Source organism: Oryctolagus cuniculus, chromosome 21 (assembly GCF_051225735.1).
Source record: "Oryctolagus cuniculus isolate XC-2025 breed Fujian yellow rabbit chromosome 21, ASM5122573v1, whole genome shotgun sequence".
Classification (NCBI taxonomy): domain Eukaryota; kingdom Metazoa; phylum Chordata; class Mammalia; order Lagomorpha; family Leporidae; genus Oryctolagus; species Oryctolagus cuniculus.
Genome location: NC_142887.1, coordinates 22,739,820 through 22,759,336, shown reverse-complemented (window position 1 = coordinate 22,759,336; position 19,517 = coordinate 22,739,820). Strand labels below are relative to the sequence as shown.

At 63.2% G+C, this 19,517-nt stretch overlaps 1 protein-coding gene across 2 annotated transcripts in view; it reads right to left on the bottom strand.

Annotated features, from left to right (window-relative positions):
• The window catches only part of FAM222A (family with sequence similarity 222 member A), a 45,164-nt gene extending 25,915 nt beyond the window's left edge, over nt 1–19,249 (bottom strand). The window contains exon 1 of one of the 2 annotated variants that reach the window (XM_002723975.6): nt 19,118–19,249. The gene's annotated coding sequence lies outside the window, so the exon portion shown is untranslated. Of the gene's footprint in view, nt 1–13,497; nt 13,597–19,117 lie in introns of those variants that run through there. The other variant, XM_089323308.1, reaches the window with a different exon arrangement.
• Between the last annotated feature and the right edge of the window lie 268 nt (nt 19,250–19,517).

Sequence of the window (19,517 nt, the reverse complement as noted above, 5' to 3'; positions counted from 1 at the left end):
AGGCTCAGCCGAGTGCCTCTGTGCACGAGCCGCAGGGACGGTCCTCAGCCTGCCGGCCCCTGTCCGCAGGGATTCAGAATCTGCAGGACAGGATGGGAAGCTGGGAAAACCCAGCAGTCCTTGCGGAGAGCTGACTGCCCAGTGGGAGTCCGTCCCCAGGAAGCAGGCAAAGGAGAAGCCACCACTCCCAGTGCTCAGCTCATCCCTCTCGCCCCGCTGTGAGTGACCTCTCCTTCCCCCTACACTGTCCTGGCCACAAGGCTGAAGGCAGGGAAGAGCCACGAGTTTGGCCGGGGCGGGGCACCATGGATGGAGAGGAGAAGACCCAGGCTCCAGGAAGACAATAGCACTGGACTGGGGGTGCTGCGGTCAGACCCGCAGCCACCTTTCTAAACCACCGCGTCTTCACAGCCAGGGGCCGGACCCCAACCCACCCTCGCCCAGGGCATCTGGGAGCTCAGCCGCGGCCCCAGCCCCTCTGAGACCTCCAACGGGAGGCTCAGCGTCCCTCTCTTCCTCTCCTCTGTCTCTACCCACCCCTCACCCCCTCTACCTCCCATCTCCCACTGTCTCTCCCTCCCCTTTCCTGACCTCTCTCCACTACCCCTCCCTCCCTGCCTCACCCCACTCTGCCTCTGCACAGCAGCCGTGGTAGCGCCCACCCCCACCTCCCTCCTGCGGCTCCCTCCCCCATCCCTGTTCAGAGCCGGAGGCCTTCCAGGGGACCCTGTTAATAATTAAATGTTAATCTAAAAAGCAATTTGAGCTGCGGCTGGGCAGATCTGGTTAGAGATTACATTAGCATGGAGGAGGCCAAGGGTAATTTTCTTTAACCCCTCTCCTGATCTCTCAAGCCCGGGAATCTTCAAGTCACACCAGCACCACCGCTGATTAAACCGGCCCAGGGCTGGCTGCGGATAAGGGGCCTGTGAAAAGTGATTATTTCCCACTGCAGCTGCAGTTCGGGCCGTGGCACCAGAAAGGGATTTGCACTCTCTTTCTTAGAGGCTGGGGGTGGAGGAGGCACTGTTCCCGCCGCATCCACCCAAAAGCCTGCGTGCCAGGGGTCTCTCTAAAATGCAAATCTGGGCACAGAACGTATCCAGTCCCTCTTCCCAGCGATTGGTCCCTAGCAGCCCATCTGGGCCTGGCTGGGGGCACTGCAGTCACAGATGCCAGTAGTTCTGGGTCACAGGAGGAGCCCCAAACGTGAAGTGACAATCATGAGTTCTGGGTGACAGCCAGAGCCCCAGGCGGGCATCCCTGGGCACAAGCCTCTCCCCTCTGCACTGAGGCTTTTGCCCACGTAAGCCTTGCCCAGATCTCTGCCCCTTAAACTCCTCCCTGCCCTTCAGCCGAAGCCCAGGTTGCTCAGGGCTTCCCCAAGATCTAGCAGGTGCCTGATAAATATGATGGTGGATTCCCCTGAGGCTCTGACCCCACCCCCCGGGCTCACAGTGCTGCTGCCGGTGGCTGTGCACAGTAGGGAGACATCTCTCCAATGAAGGATGGGCGAGAGACAGGCTCGGAACTTTCCTACTGGGTGTGGGGTGGGCGCCTGGCCCAGCACCCTTCAGCACCACGGCCAGCTCCAGATGCCCGGGAGAAAGGGGAGGGGCAGAGGCTGTGAATGCAATGCCCTTTGTCACCTTCCCAAGTCCGCAGGACCACTGAGCACCTACTGTGTGCCAAGTCCTGTCCTAGATGCTGTAGCAGCAACAGACCCCAAAGGCTGGGACGCATCAGAGGGGTCATTAGAAGGCAAGGAGACAGGCCTGGTGTAACGGCACAGTGGGTAAAGCCAACAACTTCAACCTGGCAGCCCATGCGTGTGCCAGTTTGAGCCCTGGCTGTTCAGTCCGTGACCCAGCTCCCTGCTACTGGCCTGAGAAAGCGCGTGATTGTTTGGAGCCTCTGTCACCAGTGGAAGACCAGGATGAAGCTCCTGGCCTTGGCCTGGCCCAGTGTTGGCCACTGCAGCCATCTGGAGAGTAAGCCAGCAAATGGATCTCTCACTTCATCTCTGTAACTCTGACTTTCAAAATAAACACATCTTCAGAAAGACAAGGAGACAAGGGGTAGCCAGGATGCAGCCACCCTATCTGGCCTGGAGGTGTCAAGGAGAGAAGGCACCGCTGGGGAGGGGCCCAGAGCCAGGGCCTGAACTCACGGCCTGGGCACATCCCCACATCTCTCGGAGCCTGGTTCTTCCTCTGAAGAGGTTAACCGGGCCGGCGCCGCGGCTCACTAGGCTAATCTTCCGCCTAGCGGCGCCGGCACACCGGGTTCTAGTCCCGGTCGGGGCGCCGGATTCTGTCCCGGTTGCCCCTCTTCCAGGCCAGCCCTCTGCTGTGGCCAGGGAGTGCAGTGGAGGATGGCCCAGGTGCTTGGGCCCTGCACCCCATGGGAGACCAGGAAAAGCACCTGGCTCCTGGCTCCTGCCATCGGATCAGCGCGGTGCGCCGGCCACTCTGCCTGTCAAAAAAAAAAAAAAAAAAAAAATGAAGAGGTTAACCCCTTACCCCGACCCGTGCAGACAGAGTGCCAGGCTCACCGTGGTAGCTGCCAGCGTCGGTTACTAACCATTACTGCTTTGTTTCTGATCACAGCAGCAGGTAAGGAGGAGGCAGACAGGGAAGAAGGCAGGGGCAGGGGTCTCAAGCAAGGGACCGCACACACGTGCACACACCCTTTGGGGAGTGGGGAGACCTTGATGCAGCTGTGGGCTGAGGAACAAACCCTCCTGGGTACTGGAGGGCACCCCTCTATGCACTGCCAGGCGGGGAGATCACTTCCTGTGAACAAGTGGGGCTCAGGGCGGGGCACACCCCCCCCCCGTCTGATAGGGAGGGGCTGTTGTTGCCATAGGCAACAGGGGTTAGTCCTCTCAGAACCACGCCCACTGAGGGCAGATCCTAGGGAGGCAGTGGAGGGGCGGGGTTGACTTTCATGGAAATGAGCCTTGGCGGGGACCAAATCTAAATGCCTAGACCCAGCTCTCTCCGCTCATCCTGGGAGGAATGAAGCTATGTGGGGTCCTGCTCACTTATCAGCGCCGTGACACCATCGCTGGCAGAAAGCAACCCCCTCAACACACACACCCCAGGTTTTGCAAGGGGGTCCAGGAACCAACTAGTAATTGGTAAATGGAGACCAAAGGGGCAGGCGCTGCCGGAGACTCCAGGGAGAGGAGTTCCCTGGGAGAGGGACCATGGCAAGACCTAGGGCAAGGGTCCTCGTGCTGCCAGCCCTCCCCGCCATCCACCCAGTTCCCAGCCCTGCACCCTCAGCTCAGGGTTAAGCCAGGCAGCGGCAGCGAGGACCTGATAGTAAGAGTGATACGGAGAGCTGGGTTTTATTTTTAGTGTTCCCCACGGGTCTGAGCGCTTTGCAGACGTCACCTCACTTAACCCACCCCCGCGCCGGGGACAAAGACGCGATGGCTGCCATCGCCAGGAGGGAACGGGGAGGGGGGCAGGGTGTTGCAAAAACAGCCTAGCGGAAGAGGTGGGCCTGGGACAGTCAGGGCTTGAGGGTCCGACCCAGAGGGGAGCGGGGGAGGAAGACCGAGGCTGTTTGAGGATGGAGTGGGCAGAAGAGTCTGGCGAGGTCTGGCCTGGACCAGAAGCCTGAAGCCAAGGTCAACAAAGGCTTCCTAGTGGGGGGCAGGGAGGACCAGGGGTCAGGCTGTGGCAGAAAGAGCAGAGCCTTCTGGGAAGACCCTGGCCTGGTGACAGCAGCAGGGCTCAGCCCAACACCTTCAGCACCCTGCAGTTCACACGTTCCACCTGTTAGAACCTCTGATGGGAGCCACACATGCCCCTCATGCATGGCCGTCGCCAGCCATCCCCTGCTCATGCCACATCACCCCGCCACCTGTTAGAACCTCTGATGGGAGCCACACACGCCCCTCACGCGTGGCCGTCGCCAGCCGTCCCCTGCTCATGCCACATCACCCTGCCGTGGGGCTCCGTGCGGCAGCCAGATGGCCGGGTTCCAACCAGGGCCCAGCCCAGCCCGGCTGCCAGGCTGCACTTCTCCCTGGGAAGCCTGTCTGCTTTGTGCTTTCCTAACTCCTCTCCGGTGTGCATGCAGCCTCGTCTGGTTTCCTTTCCCTAGGAGTTCACACTCCTGCAGTTGGGAGGCTGGAAGCTGGCTCGTTCCCCGGCATGGTAGGAACAGCCACCGAGGCGGGGGAAGCTCTGGAGGCCTTGAAATCCTGGAGCTCCAGTAAGCGGTGGGCTTCTTGGGGAGCCCCATTTATTTATCTGAGAGGCAGAGTGATGCCAGCATCCTGCAGGGACCCCAGCCCCCTGCTAACGCACCTGGGAACGCAGCAGAAGATGGCCCAAGTGCTTGGGTCCTGCACCCAGATGAAGCTCCTGGTTCCCGGCTTTGGCCAGGCCAAGCCCTGGCTATTGGAGCCATTTTGGGGGTAAATCAATGGGTGAAATATCTGTCTCTCCCTCTTTCCCTGTAACTCAGCCTTTCAAATAAATAAACCTTAAAAAAAAAAAAAAGCAGAATGACAGACAAGAAGAGATAGAGATCTTCCATCAGTTGGTTCACTCCCCAAAAGCCTACAATAGCCGGGGCTGGGCCAAGACTGGAACTGAATCCGGGTCTCCCCTGTGTGGGTGACAGGGGCCATCACCAGCTGCCTCCCAGGGCTCTCATTAGCAGGAAGCTGGGAGAGAAGTGGAGGCAGGATTTGATCCCAAGCACTCCGAGACGGGATGCTGGCGGGATGCTGGCGTACCAAGCGGCAGCTTAACCCAACACCCACCCCCTTCCGTGCATCCCTAACGATGTCCTCGGCCGTCCTGCCTGAAACCCCTCCCCACCCAGGGGCCGCAACGTCCCTCTCCCCAGGCTAACCCTGCTGGCCGCACTGGCTTTCTTCCTGTCCCTTTAACAGGGTAACCTCTACCCCAGGGCCTTGCACATGTCATGTGTCTCCCCAGATACCCCACAGGAGCACTGTCCAGGGGAGACATGTGACGGGGCAAGCCCCAGGTGTAGGTTCCCCAGCATCCACAGCCACGTGGTGTCATTCACACTCTGCTCCAACCCAGTACCTCCCACGGGCTGGCCCTTCCATCTGTAATCAGTATTCAGAATTTGCTAATCCAAAGCCTTTAAAATCCAAGGCGGATTTTACACTGATGAGGACATCTCGGTTCTCACCTCCCTGTGTGACTCAACAGCCACCTGTGGACACTGCATTGCTGCACCGTCCCCAACACGCCCTCCCCAGCTCCGACTCATTCAGACCTCAGCTCAAACATCGCTTCCTCCAAGAAGCCCTCCTTGACCACCTCTCATCCGCCTTCACCGTCACGGCCACTCTGAAATTCCCTCGCTGACCGTCGGTTTAGTGTCTGCTCCTCCACCACAGTACCACTCTGGATGGGAGACGCGTGTGCATCTCTCTCCCACTGCCTTTCAAGTAAATAATGACTATGAAAATACTAAATGTTAAGTAAATATCATCGGAACAAACGGAGAACTGGGTTGAGGCTTTTCCTTCTCCCAGCCCCTCCCATGGCCCAGGGGCTCAGTCCCCGCCCCACCCTGTGTCCCAGCACAGTTTTCCCACCCCAGCCTGACAAACCCCTCTGCAGGGGCCGGCGCTGTGGCGTGGCGGGGAAAGCTGCCACCTGCAGAGCTGACAATTCAAGACCCGGCTGCTCCACTTCCTGTCCAGCTCTCTGCTGTGGCCTGGGAAAGCAGTAGAAGATGGCCCGCGTTGGGGCCCTGCACGTACCCCTCAGGGTGCAGAGTCCCACGCCAGGGAGCAGGGGCTCAGAGAGGAAAAGGGCCTGGACTTGAATTCAGCTCTCCTGGGCTCTAAGGCACGGCCGGGCCAAGCGGGTGCTGGGGGCGCTAAAAGGGTACTCAGTCTCCCACACGACCGTAGGCCTGAAGGGGTCACCCTGCGGCCTCGCTGTCCAGGTCCCGACAGGCAGCGTGGCTCCGAGGGGAAGCCCCAACCCGCAGCTCCGCTTGAACTCCAGCTCTGCTCCTCAAGGGCAGAGCCGGCCGTGGTCACCGAACCCGCAGGGACCTGTTCCTCCCCCTGAGGAACGCAACCGGAAGCCACGTCTGCCTCCACGGCCACAGCAAGGGGTCGCCCAGGCAGCGCCTGCGCACAGCAGTTACCTGCACGTCCCCCCCCCACCCCGAGGCAGCAGGGCCCACCCCAGCCCTCACCGTGCCAGGCCAGCATGGCAGGGAGGGATCAGTGCAAGGAAGCCCTTTGGTTGTTGTCACATGGTAGCGAGGTGGTGAGGCCAGGGGAGGCCCCTGCAGTCCAGGGCTGGGGAGCCTTGAGCGCCGACACCTAAACCCCAGCTCTTCCTCGTCCTTTATCCTTTGAACACCCAGGGAGGCCGGGCCTCCCCAGGACCAGCAGCTTCTGGTACACAGGGCATGGCCTGGTGTGGAGGCCCAGGGCACCCAGCAGGGGCTGGTGAGCAGGGAGCCCGGCCTTGTGCAGTGGGGGTGCTGCGGCCACTGCAGGTGCAGGGACCACACCTTGTGCACATGACCCCTCATCTGGGCCAGAGCCAATGACTCTCCAGAAGTCCTAGGAGAAGAGGCCTAGAAGCCACAGGGCTGGGGACAGGTGGAGCAGGGACTGGAAGGCACAGGTGTCCACACGCACAGCCCCGGGGCAGAAGCCGCCCCAGGCCGTGGGCCGAGGGAGGAACGGACACAGGTTGGGGGTGCCAGGGGCCAAGGCCTTGACATTTCACCCACAGGCAACAGGGAGACACGGAGGAGACGCAGGGGCTACGGCGTGAACTACAAAGCCCCAGCTAAGTCTTCCACTTGCCCGCTGTGCAGCCTTGGGCAGGTCCACAAACCTCTCTGTGCTCTCAGAGTTCTCTCACAGGCCAGGGAGGTGGGATTCAGGCCCACAGTGAGTTTTGTGCGCTTGCCAGACTGAAACCAGAACGTGGCAGGCTGCCGTGGGGCCCAGACAGGCTTGGGGGGCAAGGGGAACAGTTTGGTGGCTGGGCACTGCTCCCACCTCTCGGGCCAGGTGGGTGCTAGGCCTAGGGAGGGGGCGGCCGCAGCAGCTCCCAGCCTCGCCGGGGCACGCGCCAGCAAGTACACGCGCGCGTCTGTGTGTGTTGCTGCGGCGGCTTCTATGCAAACATGTTAATTTGTTTTCATTTTGTGTTTTTTCCCCTGCAGGATAATTGGGTGAGTTTGAAGTCTTGGCGAGGCTGCTGATTATAGCTATTTGGGTGGTGCCCTCGGCAGGCTCAGGCCCTGCCTCCTGCCTCTGGCGGGGAAGGAGGCGGCTGGGGGTGTCTCGAGGGCTTCAGGGAGAGGCTTTGGGATTCAGGGGGCTCTGGCTGGCTGGGGGTGGGGAACCGAGCCGTTGCGGGACCCCCACCCCAACCTAGACAATCCCGTACCCTGGAAGGCTGCGGTGCTGCCCACACACATCTTGCTAAATCACAGAAAAACTAAACTTCCACCTGAACCCTCATTGCCTGCTTTCTCTTGGGAAAACCAAGCCACCTGGCTGCCCGCGAAGCACCAAGGCCCCGTCTGCACTGCGTTACCTGCTTGGCCGCCCTGCCGCACCTGCTGCACCTGCGCTGTCTAACCTGGAGAGGGTGGCCCGGGTCTGAGGGTCACAGGGTCCCTGGGCCCCTGACCTCGGCTGGGCTCTGGCTTTCTGGGCCTCTTCACTCACCCGGAACCCGGCTGCCCCGCCTTGGGCGGACTTGAAGGACACAGTGGGCAGGGCCCTATCTGGGTCTGTTTCTCCTGCTGGTGGGAGGTCGGGGGGAGCAGGCCTGTGAGGCTGGGCTGGCGTCTGTGGTTCAGACTGCCCTGAATGCCCACTGGGCACCCACTGTGCAGGATGAGCATGGGAGGGGGCAAGAAAGGCATGGGTGGGCGCTGGGGCCGGCAAGCAGGCTCTGAGACCCTTACCCTGCAGAGGTGCCACGTGGGGCCACTCGTGCCAGGCAATGGGAGGGCAGAGCACACCCGGTGGCAGCCCCAGCCTGAGCAGAGGCACAGAGGAGGGGGACACGGAGCAGGTGCAAACCCTCCCAGGGTGCCAGAACACACAGGAGGCAGCCAATGGCCTTCGGGGGCTCCCAAGTGTGGTCTGGGTCTTCCACAGGGCTGGGTCCAGGGAGGGGACTCGGTCAACATCTGCAGTAGACGGCTTGGGCTGGTAGGGGTCAGGAAGAGGCCGGGGGCTGGGCCTCCCCAGAAGCTACAGGGACCCTGGGGCCTTTAACAAAGCCCTTTCGCCACCTGACCCTCAAGCTACTGGTCTGCAGAATGGGGCTGCGGTGCGACCAATGAGAGCCTTCCTGCTCCTGCTCCCGCACTGCCCTGCCTGCCGCCCGCCCACTGCCTCGGCTTGGCGGTCACCTGCCTGGGTCCAAGGCCCTGGGCGGGGGGGCGGGGGGGGGGCAGGTCCCGCTCTACTTCCCTTCTCAGCTGACATGAAGGCTCAGAGAGCGCTGAATGGGTGGGGCACGCTCACCAGGCCTCTAGGCTGGGACACAGGGGTGGGATGGACGCCACGCACCTGTCCAGGAACTCAGAGAGCCTGCAGCCTTCCAGAGGTCACCAGAGAGGCCCAGGAATCCCAGCCCCCAGCACCTGTCTCTGCTCACCCCCCACACCTGGAGTTGAACTCTGGGTCCTGGGGCCAAGACCAGCAAGGCACAGTGTACAGCTAATGCCAGGGAGAGAAAGGGCTTGGAGGGCAGTCCCGTGCACAGCTCACGGCCAGCGTGGCGGGTCGCTGCGCGCCTTGAACCTCGGGGTCGTCACCCACACCCTGGAGCTACGACCTCCCCACCTGCAGGGCTGGCACACAGTAGGCCTGCAGTGAACTAGCTCAGCGGGGCCTGGCAGGTGGAAACAAGAGGAAGACACACACGGAAGACGATGGTAGGGCCCTGGCTGGTCCCCCGGGGACAGCCAGAAGCCCTCAGCAAGGGCACAGTCCCAGGGGTGGCAGCTGGCAGCGCCTGTCCCCCAGCCCGAGAGCTGCACAAAGGGGCCTCTATTCCCACTCTGCACATTTGTCCCGGGCTGGCTGGGCCACACCGCCCTGTCCGCTCTCCACTGGCTGCCCTGCCTGGCCTGAGCCTACACAAAGCCCAGTGTGTCCCTGGCCAGCCGGCCCGGCCTCAGATGACCCTTTCACAGAGAGCCGGGGCCCCGGGGAGGGTGTGCAAAGCAGCAAGGACTTTAGAGGAATAACTCAGGGTCGGGGGGTCGGGGGAGGTTTGTGGATCTCACTTCCAGCCCCCCTCCCCACCCTGCCACCTCCCAGCTGTGTGACCTCAGGTTCCTCATCTGTGCAGTGGGCACTATGACAACATACCCAGTCCTCCCGGGCTGTCAGAGGCCTCCGGGAGGCTACACAGGGCCTGGCCGGAAGTCAGTGAGGGGAGGCGTGGCGGGCAGGAGCCTCCACGGCGTGGCCAGCTGTGTCCTCAGCCTCTCCCTCCTCCGTCCTACCCTGCAGTCCCAGCTCCGGGGGTGGGGTAGGGTGGGCAGCAGCACCTCTACCTCCTTCTAGAACAATCCAGCCGCCCTCCATCCAGCAAGGTCCCTGTCTGTTGGTGCCGTCCCCAGCCCACGTGCAGGCCATGGGATGACAGCAGCAACTGTTCACAAACAGCTGGGGCATGCTGGCTCCATCATCCGACGGCTGCCCTGGGCCACTCCAGCGTGGGACTCCAGGCCTCACACTGCCGGCTGTTCAGAGGGGCAGCCGGCCTTCAGAGGGTCTACGCAGCCACCATACGCAGAGGAAAAAACACGCAGGATGCCCCTAAGCCCCAGCAAGCTCGGAAGCCTGGCCACTGGGCAGCATCCCCCAGCCCACAGATGGGCAAACAGGCCCGCTCAGTGCACAGTGTGCCGGCGGTGACTGAAGCTGTCATTCCAGGAGGTGGAGTGGGCGGGCTCTGGGCCCCACCTTCCCACCAGCAGTTCCTTCTCATTTCTCGCCCTCAGCCTGAGCCTTCTCCAAGCACAAGGCAGACCCCTGGCCCCGGGCCCCGCGTGCGCCACCCCAGAGCCAGGAACGCCGCGGAATCCCCCTGTGACGTTCACAGCGATTGCATGAACACGTGCAACACGGAGCAACACCACCTGACACGTGAGACGGAGCAACAGGACCCCAGGCCCGATCGGCGTTCACACAGCTCCACGTGCACCTGGCGTCGGCCTCGAGCGAACGCTCCCTTCTGATAGTTCCAGTGCAGACCGCGGGAGCTGGTGCTCACCCGGGGGCGGGAAACGGGCTGCCTGGCGCCTGGCCCGGCTTGCCTGGGTCCTGGGGGCGGTGCCCATGCCCCACTCTCCCCTGCTGCCTTGCGGGCGGGCTGTGCCAAGTGCCAGGCTCGGGGCCTCAGGCACTGGTTGGCACCTACCGTGCTGCCAGTTTATAAAGCTGACGGGGAGGGAGGGGCCGAGGCCCTCGTGCACAGCAGGGGCAGGAGACTCCCCAGGTGCCGGCTGTGGGATCTCGGCCGCGGCCCGACTCTCGTCACCTGCAACGTGAGGACGACTAGGGGCTTGGAGTCGCCCAGGCCACGGTTCCAATTCCGGCTCTGGCCTCTGTTGGGTGGCATGACCTTGAGAGCACCCTATCAGCCCCTGAGCCTCAGTATTCCTCACCTGTAGAATGGGATTCACAAGCCTTGCAGGTCGCAGGGCAGTGTAGACCCCAGTGAGAAAGGGATTGAAAGCACCGAATTCTTGACAAGCCTGGGTCCCAATCCCTCCCCGACAGCTCCCCGTACCGCCCACACACAGTCAGGTACCCATCGCCGTTCACTCAGCACACGCCAGGGGTCTGTTCAGGAGCCTGGGAAAGGCCCCCTTCCTCCCAGAACAGACAGCAAAAGGCCACATCTGGGCGGCAGAAGCAATGCCGGACCAACAGGGAAGCCCTTCATGGGCACTATCCCGCTGACGACCTGTGCCCATTTTACAGATGACAAAACAGAGGCACAGACAGCGAGAAGTGCAGCGTGTGCATTGACCAGCTGGGATGAGCTGGCGTGAGACTCACACCCCAGCAGGTATCTGCGGAGGTGAAACCTCCCAGACCCCTCCCCGCAATGAGCCCAGCCCACCCTGAGGGACCCCACCGGGCTGGGCACCAGGGCGAGAGGCTCCCCTGGAAAGAGGGGCTTCTCCTGCATCAAAGACAGAGACGCCCCTCCTCACTGTAACCCCTGCACCATTAGCTCACACCCTCCCAGCCACCCAGCCTCGCCGTGCAGGGCTTGCCCCAAGCCAAGGCCCGTGCAGGCGGCATCCCGAACGTGGCCACAGTCCTTTAACTTCACGTGTGGAAAGGCCCGGGACCGCGTGGGGACCCGGTGCACAGAGGCCAACACAGCTGCTGTGTGAGGTTCTCACCTCGGGGTAGGGACCCTCTCACCCCTCCCCCCAGCTGGCCCTCTGGCCTCGCCAGGCTCACCCGCAGGAAGCCCCGAGGATGCGTCCCAGCTCTGTGCCTAGCTCAGCCAGAAAACCCTTGGCAGTTTTTCCTTTTGGAGTTAGTTTGGGAGCAGGGCGGGGAGGGAAAAAAAAGGGGAAATTTTTTTTCTCTTTTGCATATGGTGGCACAGATGGGCCCATGATCCATCAAAACTGTTTGCAATTAAACTCCCACTTTGCATGGCTGGGTTTGTCAGTTGTCTGAAGTGAGAGCGCGGGGCTGCACACTGGCAGAGAGACGGGACACGGGACAGGGTGCGAGGAGGCTCTGCGGGGTGGGCGGTGGCCCAGGAACCTGCTCCGGGCTCGGGGCCCGGCTGCTGGGGTGTCCCAGCAGCCCTGCCAGCTCCCTCTCTGGGCATCCCCCAGCCTTCGCCAGGAGTCGGAGCGCGGCCAGGCCGCTGGGCTGGGGCTTGGCAGAGCTACCCTGCTCAGTGGGGACTTGGCCAGTGCTGGGTGCCCCGGCTGCGGGGGTAACCAGGGTGGACAGAGTGGGCCAGAGACTGGGTCTGGGTTGTGCGAGCAGTCGTGGGGGTCCAGTGGGGAGAATGCAATGGCGAGGTTCAAGGCCAAGGAGCCAGAACCTCTGGCCCAGTTGGCAGAAGGGACAGAGGGTGGCGTCAGGAAGGGCTGCCAGGGGCCAGGACTGAGAGGAACTGGCCAGGCCTGCTGCTGTCCCCTTGCAAGCAGGTAGGGGCACCAAGATAAGCCCAAGAACAGCCCACGGGCCCGAGCTTCCTCTGCCACGCCAGTGGGCTCAGTGAACTTCTCAAAGGGCTGCCAGGACGGACAGGGACAAGGGGCCTGCACCTGCCATGCCCCCACCCCCCAGCTGCTGCTCCAGAAGGCTGGCTTGTTTGGGTTAACAAACACATCATTTGGCTTGGGGAAATCCTGAGACCGCTAATAACTGTTCCCTGATGAAAAGGAATAAGGCCCCGATACCCCCTTCCTCCCCGCCCCCTCCAGGCTGGGAAAGAAAAGTCATAAAAATAGCTTGTTATCTCACCTATTGAGGCTCCGACTGGATGTTACTGCTAATTGGGTATAACATCCTTGTCTTGTTCTCTCAGAAGCTAAATCAAGAAAGCGCCACTGCTGCGAACTAATTATATCTCCGGCCTGCAGCCTGTCTCTCCCTTTATTGAGTTAAAAAATGGTCAGGCACCTTCATCTTTCATCCCCCCAAGCGCTGGGCCCGCCACGCATGGTGGCCACGGGAAGGGTGCACAGAGAGGGGTCCTGCAGGCAGGGAAGCCCCGCCCCAGGCACCTGCCCAGAAGCCTGCCGGTCACCATCTCCCTCAGTGAGCACTTCTTGGACGCCTGCCTGCTGGAGCCACCAGGCACGGCTCTAGGCCACGGCTCGCGGCGGGATCCCGACCCTGCAGAGATGCTGAATGGTGACACCCATGTGAGACCTCCTCGTTTGCTGTTCAGACCACTGCCATGGCGTCTTCCACAGTCCCGCCTCTCCACCTTCCAGCCACACCCAGCCTCATGCTGGCCCTCCACTGCCTGCCTCTGAGCTGCCTCTCATGCTGTTCCCTCCGTGCAGAAGGTCCCTAGCCTCGCCCCCTCCCCGCAAGCCTGCTACCCAGCACCCCGCCCCAGAGCTGGGTCTGATGCCAGCTCAGCCACCTGGCAAGTGCACAGCCCTCCTCTGCTTCCCCGTCATGAGCCTCAGTTTCCTCATCTCTAAAATGGGCTAAGGATTCGCCCGGGAGGTCTACACAGCATGCTGTGGGTACTGTGCAGAGCACTGAACAAGAAGAGGTCCAGGAGGGACCTCGCTCTCACGGACCTCAACAAGTGCTACCTGTTCTCACCCGGGCTGTGGGCGTCGGAACGTGCGTGGATAGGCACACATCTCTCTGGGAGTCGGAAGAAGGTAACTGACTCCCACACCTCAGTGGCTCCCACTCACGTCCTCAGGGGTTCCCCCAGAATCTCTTATGTGGGTACCCGGGTCTTCTGAACCACGTACCAGTGGACAAGGGACGGCGGAGCTCAGGGAGGCCCAGCAGGCAACCAGTTTCAGCTCCCAGGCCCTGCTGATTGATTGGTGCTGCCTGCCCAGAGCCCTGCAAAGAGCCCAAGGTCAGAGGAGGAGCTCAGCAGGGGAAGAGGGCAGCAATTGATTGGCAATGTCTGCCAAGGGCACAGCGGTGTAGGGCAAGCCAGGTCTGCCACAGATTTGCCATCCTTGACATTCTGCGAAGGACGCGACTGAGTGTGGGGTGTGGTGGAGGCGGGGGGGTGACTGAGGATCCTCCCACGGCAGCCACATCGCTGGCCCACCGCCCCTCCCCAGCCTCGACTTCTTCATTTATGCAACAGGGCCAAAAACACCCTTCTCAGAGTGAGGATTAAGCCAGAGAGAAAAATGCCGAAGCAGGAAGCCTGGGCTGGCACCTTGCCGAGGCCAGCAGTGTCCCGTGATTCTCATGATGGGCCAAGATGTTGGAAAAGAAGTCCAAAAAAAAATCCAGTTATTACAGTGCCTCCTCCTCCAGGGAGCCTTCCCTGGCCTCCCCACCTGACTCCCCGTGTGCCTTGGCAGACGGAGGCCCGAGGGCAGGGTCCCCATGGGCCCCCAGCCGTGTGGCTCTGCGCCTGGCCCGAGGGCTGCACACTGAGCCCGCTGTGCACGGGTGCCTCTCCCTCGGTACGCGCCACCTTTCGAGGCTACGGGGGCCCGTTCATCTCCGTGTCCCCAGCAGCTGGCAGGGAGCCTGGCGCGGAGCAGTGAATCTCTCTCAATGAACGGATACACAAGGAGTAAAAATAGCTGTTCCTGTTTACTGCCCACTGGTCCGCTGACTGCCAGGCCACACAGCTGCCCTCCAAGGTAGACGGGGCACCCGGACGCTGCAGCCGCGGTGCCACGCTCAGGCCTGGCCTGGGATGCAGCTGGCCCTGCCCTGGCACAGACCCTGGGACAGACAGCTGGTGGCTGGACCTCCCTCCCCCACCCTCCCTGCCCTCCCCACCAACTCTGTGCCATTAAGTCCCTGTCCCAGGGAGCCTGTTCACAGTCAGCCAGGCCTCGCCCTCTGACCCCGGGGCCTTTGTCCTCAGTGGCCCCTACACAATGGCCGGGGCCCCTAGGGCCCCAAACAGCTGCTGCGGCTGGGGCGGGGAGACTGGCTGGGGCCAGCGCTTGAGCCTGGCCCACTCAGCTGAGGGGCTCAGCCAAGCCCCTGTCTCCTTACTGGCTCCAGGCTCACACAGCTCATCCTGGCTCCCACCCCCTTGCACAGAAGAGAGACTGAGACCTAGGGGGTAAAGGGACTCAGCGGAAGACTCCCAAGCCCCTTGCCGACCCCACCCCCACCTCCAGCACCTGCACCACGCGAGGGCCTCAGCCTGGCATTCAAGGCTCCCCCGGCTTTCCCCGGCCATGCCCTTGGGGTCTTGAACTCCCCCAATCACGCCACGCTGGGCAGATCCACTGGGTTCTCAGAGCCCAGAGCCAGAGCCCCTCGGCCAGGAAGCCCTCGTGACCTGCAGCAGGTTTCCCCTCTTCCTCTCGGGCTCTGTCCAGAATCCCGGTGAGTCAGACTCATCTGATGCCCTGTGGGGGCTGTGGGCAGCTCATTCCTGAGCTCTGCCTCCTGCTTAGTGGCCGGTGGGGTGGGCGGGGTCTCCATGAGACTGATGCTGGGTGCTTCCGGAACCCAACCACAGAGGGTGGAAGAGGGGATTGGGGAGTGGAATCTGGGCCTGCCCTGTCACCCGCTTCTCCTGGCCCAGGCCGACACCGCACACCTCTGGTCACCAATGGATGTCACTCTTCTGCCCCTCCTGGGATGTGACCTTGAGCAGTGCCTCGATCTTCCTGTACCCCCCCACCCCACCCCCCCCGTTTCCTGTTCAGTAAGGTGCATGGGGGTACTATGAGCAGGTGCATTTCACAGGGCTCTGACACGGACCCTGGAACATTCCAGATTGGTGCCGTCTCAAAGGCCTGCACCCGGCTCAAGGGGTCCAGAGACTCACGTGTCAGCCAATTCCTGGCCCGGTGGCTCCTTCCTGGGGGCGGGGGGTGTGCTCCCTTTCTCAGTCTCTGAAATGGTGCCCACAGAATGCAAGCTCCCCTGGTGCGCACCCTGTCTTGTCTGAGGCACACAGTAGGCACTCAGACATTGCCCCACTAAGTCATGAGTGGTCCAGCCAGAAGGAATCCATCCACCCCCCCTTCCCAGCCCTAGCCCGGTGCATACTAAAATAGTCATTAGGCAGATTTCAAAAGATGTCAGTAGCTTATAATTATAGTCGATATCCTTCTGAGATAAAAGTGATTACCTTAGATGCAAATCACTTAGCAACCAATGGGGGCAGCGGGCGGCGCCCGCGGAGGTGACCGGCCAGCAGCAGCGAGGCCTGCAGCCTCCTCCCTGGGCCCGGCCCGGCTCGCACAGGCCGCCGGGCCGCGCAAGTGCACAATAGCTCTTGACACGCAAATGGGTTAACACAATGAAGGCGGCTCCCCGCCGCGGGAGGTAATAAAGCCGCCCTTTTGTGCGCCTCCCGGTTCTCACCCCCGCCCAGCCCGGAGGAATCGCCGGGCGATTGAATTACCGTGCCTGAATACGAGCTGCTCGCTCCCCCTGCTTCCGCCCCCATTTGGGAGGGACAGGAAGGCAGGAGGAGCCAGAGGAGGAGGCTGGGGAGGGGGCTCTGTGGCAGGCGCCCCCCGGGGCGGAGACAGCAGGAAGGGTGGGCCCCCTTTGATCTTTGGCTCAAGGCACTGCAGGCCCCACTCTGAGGATGGGGCTCCCTGCGCCCCCAGAACAGGGATCTCGGGGTGCCAAGGCCTCACCGAATCTCGCCTCACTCCAGGGCAGCAGGTGCCACCGCCAGTTCCTTCTCCAAACTGAGGCTCGGAGAGGGGAAGCTACTCACCCAAGGTCACACGGCCAGCAAGAGGGGGACTCAGGGCCCAGCGCCCTGCAGAGCCCGGCCCTGAGCCACTGCCCGTCGCCAGGGAGCCTGGGGTTTCTTGCCAAGGGGGTTGAGCTGCCCAGCCCAGAGCTCAGGAGGGACAGAGGGTGGATGAGCTTAGGCCCTGAGAAGGATTACTGGGGGGTGGGGCAGACAACCTGGAAGAGGGGATGGCCCTGACAGAGGAGATGTCCAAAGGGGCTGAGGCCACCTAGGCTCCAGGGTGCAGGGCCCCCACACCCCTGGCACAAGGGTAGGCAGCCAGCCCATTGGAGTCACACAGCACCAGCAGCTCGAAGCTCCCCCAGGGCCTGCCAGCTGGGTCGGAAGCCACACCCATCACAGGTGCCACTGCCTGTTCCCACCAGCTGAATGACAGGGTTGGGGGGGGGTTTCCCCGGGCTGGGTGACAGCAGCCTTGCCATCCCCTCCAAACAAGTCCAGAGGAGCAGGCGACACGTGCAGCCCTTCTTGGCAAGCAGGCGTCATTCCACAGGGGTGGGGTGTGCGGTGGGCTGGCCGCAAGGTCAGGGCAGAAGTGGTGTGGACGAAGCACCTCGGTGGGGCCCGACTCCCTCCACAGCCAGCAGCCCCTGTCGCCTACATGGACCCCCTGTCTCACAAGTGAGGACGCCTCTTCTCTCTCTCTCCCCCCCCCCAGGGAAGGGATGGGGAGAGCCAGGGGCTCCAGGCAGGGCCTTGCAGGGCCAAGCCTCTGTAGCTGTGGCCCATCAGCTCGTCTGTTTGGACCTCAGTTTCGTCATCCACAAAATGGGCTGCAGCACGTCAGCCGTCATATCCTAAAAAAAAAAAAAAAAAAGCCTGGCACAGGGGGAGCTGGCACTGCCTCGCTGAGCCCAGGGAGCCAGGGGGAGGGAGCAGAAGGAATCGCCCAATTCTGAAGGCGTTTCCCCGCCTTGGCTGTGGCAGTGTAAATACTTGAAGGAGGGCCTCCAACCGCCTGTGTTTTCGGATCTCTGGCGCGCGCTTGGGGTTTGTTTCTAAACTGGGAAGCTTCGAGAGGCAGCACTCCCCCATCTGCTGTCCCTGGAAGCCTGCGTGTTTAACGACACAGCTTCAGCTGGGAGGCCATCTCCCTGCCACCGCCGCTCCCCGCCCCCCATATACTCCCTGACCTGTGCCTCCAGCCAGAGAGCCGGGGAGGACCGGAAACAGGCAGGCTGCACGGGGCCAGGGCGCCTGGCTCCTCCAAAGGACCCCGCCACACGCACGCACCCCCGCTCCTCCGACCCCCCCCCCCCCGCCCCGGCTGCCGAAGCAGTGACCCGGTTTTCAGACCTCCTAGAAATGTCAGCCCGGCAGTGTCGCCCACATCCGACACCGGCAGCAATGGCTCAGGCGAAGAATCACAAAGCCAGCGGCCTCAAGGTCCCGGCTGGGAGGCTTCTCAGAGCCTCTGCGGGGACCAGGGCAGCGGCGGGGGTGGGAGGTGGGGCAGACGGGGCTGGCGTCCGACACCCGGCCAAGCTGGCCCTGGCAGACACACACTTTATCCAGCCCTTGACCCTCACGGGCTGGCCTTGCCCACCGGGCACCTCGTGTCACCGCGCGGGGCTCATCAAACGCTCTCCCACCGAGAGGAGAGCAGTCGGCCAGGAGCTGGGGCCCCGCAAAGGCCCCTAACCTTGGGCCTGAGCAGTGGGGACTCTCCCCCACCCCGGGTTCCTAGGGGCAGCAGGCAGCAGCTCCCCTGCCCCCGCCCCGGCTGGAGGCAAGGCACCTGCGTTTTCCCAAGCAGAAGTAGCCTGCAGGAAGCCCCGGGGGTCCCCAGGGCTCTGGGCCTGCTGGCTGGGTACAAGGTGGGGTTCAGGGCGGCCTCCTTAGCCTCTCCCTTGACAGCAGGAAGTTGCCGGAGTCCAGAGCCTCCAGGCACTGCCAGGCTGCATGGGCAAAGCTCTAAACACCTGTCCTGGGTGGGGGTGGGGGAGGAGCATCAGCGGGGACAGCTGGCACTGCCCCTTCCCCCACCTCATGGGGCGCTAGGGATTTAGGTCAGAGGACTGCAGTGGGGGGAAGGAGTCAGCCCCCACCCCTCCAGCACTACAAAAGCGGCCAGCTCTGCCCGTTGGTCACCACGACCCCGCCCCCTCCGGCCTCGGGTCAAGGCAAGTCGCGTCGCCATGGCAACCCCGGTGACGTCAGAGGTCGGGCAGTGACGTCACGCCGCCGCAGCCACCCCCACCAAGGCCCCCGTGAGTCATCGGCTTGGGACCACGGGCCGGAAGGGAGACCCGGCCACGGTCCAGCCCCAGTGGGCACGACCCGAGAACGTGGTCAGGTGCCCACCCATATCGCGCTCCGAGCTGAGGTCCCCCTGTAGCCCTCAAGGCTGTCCCCACCTGGGTGCCCCCTCGCAGCGCCCTCGAGACGCACGGGCCCCCGGGGCAGGATCGGACGGCGCAGCCGCTACCTTTGTTGGCTCCAAGGTGTGGGGGGGTGACCTTTCCTCTCTGGCATCCGCCCCGCCCAGGTCCCCGGCCGAACCCCAACCTCCGCCCCCCAGCCTGCGCTCGGGCTGGCCGGCCGGACAAGTTGTGAGTGGGAGGGAGAGGGGCGGACGCGGGGGAAACCGGGACCCCCAAGCGCCCAGGGCCCGGGAAGTCCGTGCCCGCCGCGCAGCCCCGCCCCGCGCAACTCACCGGGTCAGCCAGGCCGTCGGGGGGCACGGGGTCTCAGCGGCCACGTCGTTGCGCTCGGCGGGTCGCAGCCATGCAGCGGCGGCAGGCGCCGGCCGACGAGGGCCTCCGGGGGCCGACGCCTCTCTCCGGGTGGGCCGGGGCGCTGGGGAGTGCCGTCCGAAGTCGGGGGTGCGAGCCGGTGCCTCGGCTCAGCGCGGGTCGCGCCCGCAGGGAGCCCGGGCCGCGCGGGCGCTCGGGCGGCGCATCCTGGCCGGGGCCTGCGCTCGCCGCGTCCGGCGGGCGGCGCTGCGTCTCCCCTCCGGGCCTCGCTCACGGCCGCAGCTCGGCCCGCGCCGCTCCCAGGGCGCGCTCTCCGCCCGCGCTGGGAGCCCGGCGGCCGCGGCCCCTCGCGCCAGCCCCA